The sequence below is a fragment of the Phyllostomus discolor genome, chromosome 3 (assembly GCF_004126475.2).
Source record: "Phyllostomus discolor isolate MPI-MPIP mPhyDis1 chromosome 3, mPhyDis1.pri.v3, whole genome shotgun sequence".
In the NCBI taxonomy this organism is placed as follows: domain Eukaryota; kingdom Metazoa; phylum Chordata; class Mammalia; order Chiroptera; family Phyllostomidae; genus Phyllostomus; species Phyllostomus discolor.
Window position 1 is genome coordinate 149,075,141 of NC_040905.2, and position 11,490 is coordinate 149,086,630.

Below are 11,490 nucleotides of genomic sequence, written 5' to 3' on the forward strand. Positions count from 1 at the left end.
AGAGCAAGAACTGAGCAAGCACTATTGTTCCCCCTCTGACCCCTCCTGCACATACAGCACCACAATGCAGAGAAGTGGGTTTCACTGCCCTGGTGAATACCTAAGGCTCTGCCCCTTACAACATAACAGGTGCACTGAGACAAAGAAATATGGCCCAGATGAATGAACACATCAAAACTCCAGAAAAAGAACTAAGCAATGAGGAGATAGCCAATCTATAAGATGCAGGGTTCAAAACAGTGGTAATCAGGATGCTCACAGAAATGAGTGAATATGGCCACAAAATAAAGGACAACATGAAGGCTATACAAAGTAAAACAAAGAAAGATATACAGGGACCCAACAGTGAAGGGAAGGAAACTGGGACTCAAATCAACAGTTTGGAAGAAATAAACGTTCAACCAGAACAGAATGAAGAAATAAGAATTCAAAAAAAAAAATGAAAACAGGCTTAGGAACCTCTGGCACAACTTTAAACATTCCAAAGTCCAAATTATAGAGGTGCCAGAAGGAGAAGAGGAAGAGCAAGAAATTGAAAACTTAGTTGAAAAGATAATGAAAGGAAACTTCCCCAGTCTGGTGAAGGAAATAGACATACAAGTCCTGGAAAGTCAGAGAGTCCCAAATAAGTTGTTGGACCCAAAGAGGAACACACCAATACACATCATAATTAAATTGCCAAAGATTAAATATAAGGAGAGAATCTTAAAAGCAGCAAAAGAAAGGCAGAGAGTTACCTACAAATAAGTTCCCATAAGACTATCAGCTGATTTCTCAAAAGAAATCTTATAGGCAAGAAGGAGCTGGAAAGAAGTATTCAATGTGATGAAAAGTAAGGACCAACATCCAGGCTGGATATTCTATCCAGCAAAGCTATCCTTTAGAATGGAAGGGCAGGTAAAGTGCTTCCCAGACAAGGTCAAGTTAAAGGAGTTCATCACCACCAAGCCCTTATTATATGAAATGTTAAAGGGACCTATCTAAGAAAAAGATAATCAATAATATGAACAGTAAAATGACAACAAACTCACAACTATCAACAACTGAACCTAAAACAAAACAAAACACCAGAGACAAACTAAGCAAGCAAGCAGAATAGGAACAGAATCACAGAAATGGAGTTCAGCAGGGAGGAGGAAGTGGGGAGAATGGGGGGAAAGGTACAGAGAGTAAGCATAAATGGTCAGTACAAAATAGCCAGGGGTATTAAGAACAGTATGGGAAATGGAGAAGACAACGAACTTATATGGATGACCCATGGATATGAACTAAAGACATGGGGGGGTGGGGGGGTAGAATGCTGGGGGATAAAGGAGAGAAAAAAATGGGACAATTGTAACAGCATAATTGATAAAATATACTTAAAAATATTCTACTGTTCCAAAAATGATGAACAGGACCATAAATACTTAGATTTCTCTCCCCATGAAAATGTTCCTAATATATGTTAGGTCGAGCATTTTGAAGAAACCTTTGACAGGATTCATAGTGACAATTTTAGAGAATAATTAGGGGCATCTCTTTGCATATACCAACTAACAACAAGCAACTCATGGATTTTCATATGCTTTCCAGCCAGTCAGTCAGGAACAAGGAAGTTGGTGGGGTTAGGTTGTCTCTGAGACACAGCCCTCTTTGTGGTCCTCCTGCAATCAGTTTGATTTCCTACTGGATGATGACCAAATAAAATCCTACCATCAACTTCCACCCATGCAAGAAACTGCCAGAACTCCAGTACCAGTTGCCAGAATTGCTACCTGAGCTTGTCAGACCCAAAAGAGACATCCCCCAGGCTCTAGCTAAACAAAGCGTTTCTTTTCCCACTGGAATCAGAACCTGAATCTCATTTGTGTAATCATCATGGCCAGGAAAGCTCTGCCCTTGGTGATTTCTTAGGGCAGCGAATTGAAAAATGGTTTTTACCACAGTGCACAATAAGAAATATTTTAAATAAAATATCATATAATATGTGTAAATATGAAACTGAAACATCAGTTAGTGTAATTATTGACATGTAGCACTTAATTGTGCCCTTTTAGTTTTTTGTTTTCTGTTTGTTCTCTCTGCTTTTTTTCTGTTTTCTGTTTCCCATCTTCTTGAAGATTATTTGAACATTTTCTAGAATTCCATTGGGATTTCTCTAGTGTTTTTGAATGTATTTCTTTGTTCTTCTAGCAGTTGCTCTACATATTACATTTTGTAAATGTAACATCACAATTTACAAATGTCATCATTTTACCTATTCAGGTGAAGCATAGAAAACTTACTCACTTTTTATCATTTTGCTCTCTCTCATTTATAGTTGTATTAAATATTTTCTCTACATACATTTAGGATCACATTAGTGGTATAATCGTATCAACTATCAAACCTTTAGAACACTCAAAAGGATAAAAAAAAGTCTTATCTATTTACCCATTATTTTTGCTTACAATGTTATTTCTTCCTAATGTCCCATGCTTCATCCTTTTATCACTTTATGTTTACAGAACATCATTTAGCCATTCTTTTAGAGTCAGGTCTTCTAGCAACAAATTGTTTTAATTTTCTTTCATCTAGGAATGTTTTGCTCTCCCCCTCATCCATGAAGGACATTTTCCCTGGGTATAGGATTCTGATAGTTTTTTTTTTTCTTTCAGTGCTTAAAAAAGAATAGTATGCTATTTCTTTCTAGCCTCCATGGTTTCTGATGAGAAATGCACTGTCATTCAAATTTTCTCTCATAAGTAAGTTTTTTCTCTGGCTGCTATTTTGTTTATTTACATTTTAAAGTATATTTTATTGATTATGCTAATACAGTTTTCCCAAATTTTCTCCCTTTATCCCCCCTCTGTCCTGCACCCCCCAACCCTCCAGTATTTCCCCGCCTTAGTTCATGTCCATGGGTTGTACACATAAGTTCTTTGAATTCTGTTTCCTATACCATTCTTAACCTCTCCCCATCTATTTTATGCCTACCAATTATGCTTATTATTCCCTGTACATTCCCAGCCACCAATTTCTCTCCTCCCTCTCACCCCTAAAAATCCTCCATGTGATATCTATTTCTCTGATTCTGTTCTTGTTCTAGCTGTTTGTTTAGTTGTTGTTTTCATTGTTTTTCTTTTTTAGGATCAGTTGTTGGTAATTGTGAGTTTGTTGTCATTTTACTGGTCACAGTTTTTGATCTTCTTTAATTTCTTAGATAAGTCCCTTTAACATTTCATATAATAAGGGCTTAGTGATGATGAACTCCTTTAACTTGACCTTATCTGAGAAGCACTTTATCTGCCTTCCATTCTCAATGATAGCTTTGCTGGCTAGAGTAATCTTGGATGTAGGTCCTTGTCTTTCATGACTTCAAGTACTTCTTTCCAATCCCTTCTTGCCTGCAAGGTTTCTTTTGAGAAATCAGCTGATAGCCTACTGGGAACCCCTTTGTAGGTAACCCTCTCCTTTCTTCTTGCTGCTTTTAAGATTCTCTCCTTATTTTTAATTTTGGGTAGCTTAATGATGATGTGCCTTGGTGTGTTCCTCTTTGGGTCCAACATCTTTGGGCCTCTCTGGGCTTCCTGGACTTCCTGGAAGTCTACTTCTTTCACCAGATTGGAGAAGTTTCCCTTCATTATTTGTTCAAATAAGTTTTCAATTTCTTGTTCTTCTTTTTCCCTTTCTGGCAACCCTATAATTCGGATATTGGAACATTTAAACTTGTCCCAGAGATTCCTAAGCCTCTCCTCGTTGTTTTGAATTCTTGTTTCTTTATTGTGTTCTGGTTGGATGTTTATTTCTTCCTTTTGTTCCAAACCATTGATTTGAACCCTGGTTTCCTTTCTGTCACTATTGGTTCCCTGAATATTTTGCTTTATTTCACTTTGGGTATCTTTCATTTGCTCTTTCATTTTGCAACCAAGCTCAATCAGTTCTGTGAGCATTTTGATTACCAGGGCTTTAAATTCTCCATCAGATAGGTTGGCTATCTCCTCATCACTTAGCTCTCTTTCTGGAGTTTTGCTCTGTTCTTTCATTTGGGCCATATTTTTTGCCTCAGTACATCTGTTAAGTTGTAAGTGGGTGGGGCCTTGGGTATTCTCCAGAGTGGGGCAACCCTCCTTGCTGCGCTGTGGCACTGCCTGTGGGGAAGCAGCCAGGGAGGGAACAATGCAGCTCACTTGCTTGGCTCTAGCCCCACTTTCCATGTGTGAGACTGGGAGTTTCTCCCACGGTGGCAACTTTCTCTGTAGTCCACAGTCAGCTCTGAGTTTCAGTTTCCTGTTCAGCCAAACCCTCCCGCATGGTCCACAGCCTTGCCCTGGGTTCTCTCAGCCAGCCTCTGACTAACTGCACTGTCTGGTCTGCCACCTTGCCCCAGGTCCTTTCAGCTGGCCCTGCCTATGTGGTCCACCACCTTACCTCGGGTCTTCTCTGCCCACCCAGCCACCTGGCTGCCTGGCTCCTTCCTACTAGTCTGGTTGAATGTTTCTTTAATTCCTTCGTTTTTGGAGTTCCATGAGTTTGATTTTCTGGCACTTCTGGTTGTTTATGGTTTTTAGATTGGTTGTTATCCTCCTTTTGGTTGTCTGAGGAAGTGAAGGGTTTCTACTTATACCTCCATCTTGGCCAAAACTCTCTCTGGCTGCTTTTAAGATTTTTTTTGTCTTTAGTTTTCAGAAGTATAATTATATTGATGTGAATTTCTTTGGGTTCATCACATTTGGAGTTTGCTCAGCTTGTTGAATCTGTATGTTTATGTTTCTTGCCAAATATGGGAAGTTTTCCCTTGCCAGTGTGGCTCAGTTGGTTGGAGCATTGTCCTGTAACCAAAAGTTGTAGGTTTGAGTCCTGATCAGAGCACATATCTAGGTTGCAGGTTCAGACCCCAGACTGGGTGCATACAGGAGACAACCAATCAATACTTCTCTCTCACATTGATGTTTCTCTCTCTCCCCTCCTCTCTCTCTAAAAACAATGAAAAAGTGTCCTTAAGTAAGAATAAAAAAAATTGGGGGGAGTTTTCAGCCATTATTTGTTCAAGTACTTTTTTTAGAGAGAGAGAGGATTTGTTCTTCCTCTTATGTATGGATTGATTTTAAGCTACCTGGGCAGAGCCTCTTCACATACCTTTTCAGCCTTGCTTCCTTTCTCCTCTCCTTCCAGGACTCCAATGACATGAATAACATGAATATTAGGTCTTTTTTTCTTTAGTTTCCAGTTCCCTCAGGCTCTGTTCATTTTTTAAAATCTGTTTCCTCTATTGTTCAGATTAGGTAATTTCTATTGTTCTCTCTTCCATTTCACTAATTCTTTCATCTATCCCCTCCATTTTGCTTTTGAGTTCATCCACGAAGCTTTTTATTTTGGTTATTATATTATACTTTTAAGTTCTAAAATTTCTATTTAGTTTTCTTTGGGGGGGGGTTATTTTTTATTATAAAAGAAAAAAACTCCTTGGAATCTTAATGAAGAAAAGGAATATTTCACTCAGAACAGACACCAGGATACAAAATTACAAGTGCTTGACCAAAGTCCTGTCTCCCTCTCCTCTTCTAAAAGCAGAGATGAGAAGGAGATGGTAGAAACAAACAAACTGTAAAACTAAGTCTTCAAATCACTGCAAATATGATTAAAATCTAAGCTTCTGTTTTGCTTAAAAATTTTTTAATATATCAAAAGGCCTACTTTAGTAACATGCTAGTCCCCCCAGAAAAGAACCCAGCACCCTCTGACAGGAACATGCATGTTTCAGTTGACCAGCCAGCTTGTATTTCTAAACTCCTGTGCATACATGTGTCTTTAAACCAAAGCCAGGGTCTTGGGTAATGGGTGACTGCTGCTGCTATACCATGCTTCTTCTTGTTAACCAACCAGTGTTCTCCCCCTCCAGAAGGGCAGGCAGGGCATAGAGAAACCCCTAAATGGTGTGAGGGTATAACAGTCCCTAATAGCGAACATTCCAAGCATCTCCACCTTCACCCCCCCAATCCCACTAAAAAGGAGCCTTATTTCTGACCAGAGTACTTGCCTCAAATGTGGCTCCTGGTGACCAGAATGGTTTTTCTACTTTAGAAAAATCACACATATCTGCATACACATGTAAATAATTTTTTTTGGTTTTACATTTAAATATAAAAATACTACTCTGATATGTGTTTAAATAGAGGACCAAGGAATGCAAGCTTTTTCTTCTAAGGTAGGGCTATCCACCCCATTCCTCCCATCCCTTTATGTTGAGCTTGTCTTCAAGTGAGGACATTTCACTGCAGGCCAGGGAAGCACAGCATGGTAAGAGGCATCTTCCTGTCTGACTCCCATGTTCCCCTCTCTCCTAATTCTCACATTAATTAGAAATCGGGTTATAACTTTTTAAGAGATGTATCTTTCCATCAAGAGGGAATATCTTACCTAACCACAGAGTAAGCCCAGGCTCCCCACCCTCTTCAGCCACCTCGAAGAAGAAAAAGGTCCTCCCCTTTCCTTCACCAATACTATGCTCACTGTCTAGACAGCTATGCCTGTTGGACAAACATCTGGTTAAGTGAAGCAGTGGTTATGTTTCCCTGCCCTGTCTCCCCACTAATGCACTAGAAAACTTCAGTGATGGGGGCAAAAAGAGTAGTTGTATGTGAAGAGATTAAGAACTTGACCCCTCTAACCTCACCAAAAAACAAAAAAACAAAAACAAAACAACAACAAAAAAACAACCAAGAGATATTAATTGGGCATGAAGAATGAAAAAAGACCTTGATATTCTGCCCTTTGAGTTATGGCTCCTGTGACAATTGATAGGGGGTGAGAGTGGGAGTGGATGAAGAATTAATTAGAAGGGGTTCAATGGCTACAAGTCTAGTCCACTTCATTTTTGTTCTGGAAGAGCTCATCACCAATTTTGTTGGAAGACATGTGCAGACGAGGGCTTCTGTCTCCCCTTAGGGGTCACAGTTGGCAGAAGAGCACCAGATCTTCAAAGTAACCCTTCTTCTCCTGGCCGATAGCCCAGGAAATGCAGATGCTGGTGCTATAGTTGCCACACAGGCAGAAAAGTTGTTCATGTTGGAGGTTTCGTTGAATCCAGTCAGGCACCCCTTGGGATGTAGGTTTGAATGTGGTACTAGTGCCACTTTCTCAGCCTCTCAATGGACTCCTCCATGTACTTCAAGCCATTCTCCTCTTGCATGGCCTTGGTGCTGAAGCTGGTGTGGCAACCCACAGCTTTCTAGTTCCCAGGAATTGGCTTGGGATCAAGGGTTGCTATCACTCCAAAGTCTTCACACACTCGGTGCAAGATGAACCAGGCCACCCAGAGATGATCTCCCATGTCCATTCCTTCACAGGGTCCTAACTGGAATTCCCACTAGGCAGGCATGACTTCAGCATTTGTCCCTGCAATCTTGATGCCAAGGTACAAGTAGGCCTGGTAGTGAGCCTCCAGTGTTTCTGCTGTAGGCTTTGTCTGCTCTCACACCACAGTAATATGGACCTTGGGGCAGAGGGAAGCCATTGGAAGGCCAACCAAAAGGGCATCCATCTGTGACCATGAGAGCACATTCCTGCTCTGTTTCAAACCAGGGATGCTGATTGCTCACCTGCCCATTATCTGTTTACAGATGTGCCTTAAATTGGTCTCTGCAGGCTTTTGGCTGTACTTTAAGAGTTCATACAACACCAGCTTGTTGGGGTCCTGGCAGAAAGGGTCCCGAAACATGGCAGCAGGAACAAGATACATGTCACTGCTGGACCCTTCAGACTCTAAAGTACTAGAGGCATCAAAATTCTACTCAGGCTATTCTTCTATACAGTCAGGCTCACTGTTTAGGGTCCAGGTCTTGTAGCGCAGTCCTTAAGTCTAGACACGCATGGTTGGACATTATCCCCTTAAGGCAGGGACATGTACACCTGCTGGAGGGTTTTGTTCAAGTGGGAACTCTCTGAGGTGGCCACAGTGGAAGATGTTCTGGGGGGTGAGCGGGTGGCAGGGCAGACAGGCTGTGAGAGCAAGGTGCAGGGAGAAGAGAGGAAGGCGGGAATCTGCTCAGATGCTCAGTTCTCCCATCCTCGGCTCCGCCTTTGTTTTTCTATATACCTTGCATTACTTTGCTGAGACTTTCTTTTTCTTTTCTTTTCTTTTTTTTGCTGTCTTTATTTCAAGCAAAATATTAGCTCATTAAAGCCTTTTTTCCATCATGGTTACTTTAAAGTCATTGCCAGACAATGTGAATAGCTCCGTCACCTCCGTGTTTGCCTTCATTTCCTTTTTTTTTCCTTTTTCATTCAATTTGAGATGATGGTTTTCTATTGGAACCTTGATATTTTAGTATTACGTTATACAACTTTGGATCTTATTTAAGCCTTCTATTTTGGCTGGCTTTCTGTGATACTATTTTGGCAGAGGAGAGGGGAGATACTGCCTTATTTCAGCCAAATGGAGACAGATGTCCAGATTGCCAAATGGACACCTGAGAGGGGACTCCGCTTTACTAAAGATGGGAGTGAAAGTCCAGGCTCTCCATGTAGTCTCCACTGACAATAGAGGAGGTGGGGGAGTCTCATCACGGGCCAGCTGGGATGAAACAGTAACTCCCTAATTGGCTTTCTCTGATACCACCTGGCAGGATTATTGGGAAACATCATTACAACCTCCTAAGGGTGGAAATATAGGTTTACATTCAGCCTTTGCCTGTGTGATTGGGTTATAGTTTTATGCTTATTTGTTTTCCTGTGGTGTTTAGCTAGAGTAAAATGTTATTATCTTAAATTTCTATCATGCTAGTCTGACCCTTTCCAGGTCCTCTGACTAGAGAAAGGAGGCTATTGTTGAGGATTTTGGGGACTATGCCTGTTGACACTTTGAGTCGCTGGCTTCTTCAGTTCCAAGTCTGAGATGTATGAGGGAAAAAGAAAACCCAGGGCACTCATCATCATGACATTACTCAGGGCCTGGGGTATCTAGCCAGCCTGCCTTCTCTTTCCACATTTCAGGTATTTGTTATATATATATATATATATATATATATATATATATATATATGGTTTACTTAGCAAGAGGAATAGCAAAGTATGTCTATTTCTCATTCCTGGTAGCTAAAATCTATGGGATGTTTATAGCAAGCTAGTGGTTTTCCCAATACCAATAGACCAGATTAGTAGCTGAGAGGGAGTGCAGATAAAAATAAAAAAGAAGCCCTGGCTGGTCTAGCTGAGTGGATTGAGCACAGGCTGTGAACCAGAGGGTCACCAGTTCAATTCCCAGTCAGAGCACACGCCTGGGTTGTGGGCCAGGTCTCCAGTGGGAGCCACGTGAGAAGCAACCACACATTGATATTTCTCTCCCTCTCTTTCTCCATCCCTCCCCTTCTCTCTAAAAATAAATAAATAATTTTTTAAAAACTTTAAAAAATAAATTAAAAAAAGAGGAGCAAGTGCTGAGTCCTGGGGTCTTCTATGTCTAGAGGGAAGAGGAGGAAGAAATAGCAAGGAAGCTAAGAAGGCACAGCTTGTGAGGTAAGAGGAAAAACAAGAGAGCAAGATGACTAATATTAATGACCTTTTTAAAAGTACAGTTAAGTGGGGACATAATCCTGACTACAATAGGTTTGAGAAAGAATGCAGAAGAAGCAAGTTACCAAAGTCACATATTTCCTTGATTCCATTTATATGAAATATCCAGAATAGGCCAATCTGTAGAGACAAAAGTAACTTTGTGGTTGCCTAGGGCTGGGGTGGGCAGCAATTTGGGGGACTGGGGATGGGGAATGACCTCTAATGGGCATGAGGTTTCTTTGGAGGGGAGAAGAAAATGTTTTTAGATTAGATTGTGGTGATTGTTGTACAACTCTTGAGATTTTTTAAAAATTGAACTGTATACTTTAAAAGGATACATTTTTATAGTATACGAATTATATTTCAATAAAGATGTTTATGGAAGGAAGGAAGGAAGGAAGGAAGGAAGAAAGGAAGGAAGGAAGGAAGGAAGGAAGGAAGGAAGGAAGGAAGGGAGGGAGGGAAGGAAGGAAGGGAGGGAGGGAAGGAAGGAAGGAGAAAATGACACACTGGCAAAAAAATGTGGAACTTTTATGCAGTACTAATTTCCTTTATATAGAAAGTGTTAACTCAACAAAAATGGTAAAAGATAAAACAAATATTTAAAAGACATGCTTAACTCATAGTAGTAGAGCTATAAATATAACATTTATTTCATCTATCAGACTGACAAAATCCTAAAGTTTGATAACATTCAGCAAGATCTTAGGGGAAGAGGTACTCTCATACATTGCTAGTGGGAGTGTAAATTGGAAAACCCCCATTTGGAGAGCTGTTTGGCAGTATCTATTGATCAAAATTACAAATGTATATACACTTAAACCAGGTATTCCTACTTCTAGTAATTATCTTACATTTTTATTTCCAGATGTGGGAAATGACTTCCATGCAAGCTTATCCATATAATCGCATCTTTCTTTGTACATCAAATAACTGGAAACAAATGTCCATTAGGAGGAGACCAATAAAAGGCAATGAGGAGACTCTTCATGTATTAAAAAAGGAAGTTCCCCATGATGTATATGTATTTTTAAGGGAAAAATACAAGGACAAGAGGCAGCAGCATATGTATATATATGATGTAATAGAATATATTTGTAGCAACCAAAAAAATGTATGAAGAAACTAATAATCCTAGATAACTTAACAGGCTGAGAGGGATACTGGAAGATAGGGAAGAAAGCTGTATGACCTGTCATAATTTTTTAAACTTTAATCATATATTTTAGAAGAGAGACTGTGAAGTAAGAAAGTAGAAATAGTAAGTATAGCAATTTATCTTAAGTTTGTTTGGGTTGCTATAAAAATACCATAGACTGGGAAGCATATAAACAATACAAATTTATTTCTTTTTTAAAGTAAATATATTTGTTTTTCACTGCCTGGCTTAGTTTGCTTAGCATAATGTTCTCCAGCTCCATCCATGTTGTCGCAAAGGGTAGGAGTTCCTTCTTTCTTTCTGCTGTATAGAATTCCATTGTGTAAATGTACCATAGTTTCTTGATCCATTCATTTACTGATGGGCACCTAGGTTGCACGACTGCACTCTAAGAAGACAAGCAACCCAAATAAAAAATGGGCAAAGGACTTGAACAGACACTTCTCCAAGGAGGACACACAGAGGCTCTAGAGACACATGAAAAGATGCTCAGTATCACTAGCTATCAGAGAGATGCAAATTAAAACCACAATGAGATACCACTTCACACCATTCAGAATGGCCATCATAAACAAAGCAACAAACAACAAGTGTTGGAGAAGTTATGGAGAAAAGGGGACCCTAGTGCACTGTTGGTGGGATTGCAGACTGGTACAACCACTATGGAAAACAGTATGGAATTTCCTCAGAAAACTAAAAATGGATCTGCCTTTTGACCCAGCAATTCCACTGCTGGTATTATAACCTAAGAACCCTGAAACACCAATTCAAAAGGACCTATGCACCTCAATGTTCACAGCAGCACAATTTACAAT

At 40.0% G+C, this 11,490-nt stretch overlaps 1 pseudogene; it reads right to left on the reverse strand.

Annotated features, from left to right (window-relative positions):
* Window positions 1-7,061: 7,061 nt before the first annotated feature.
* On the reverse strand, window positions 7,062-8,224 carry LOC114490837 (annotated as a pseudogene).
* Window positions 8,225-11,490: the final 3,266 nt, after the last annotated feature.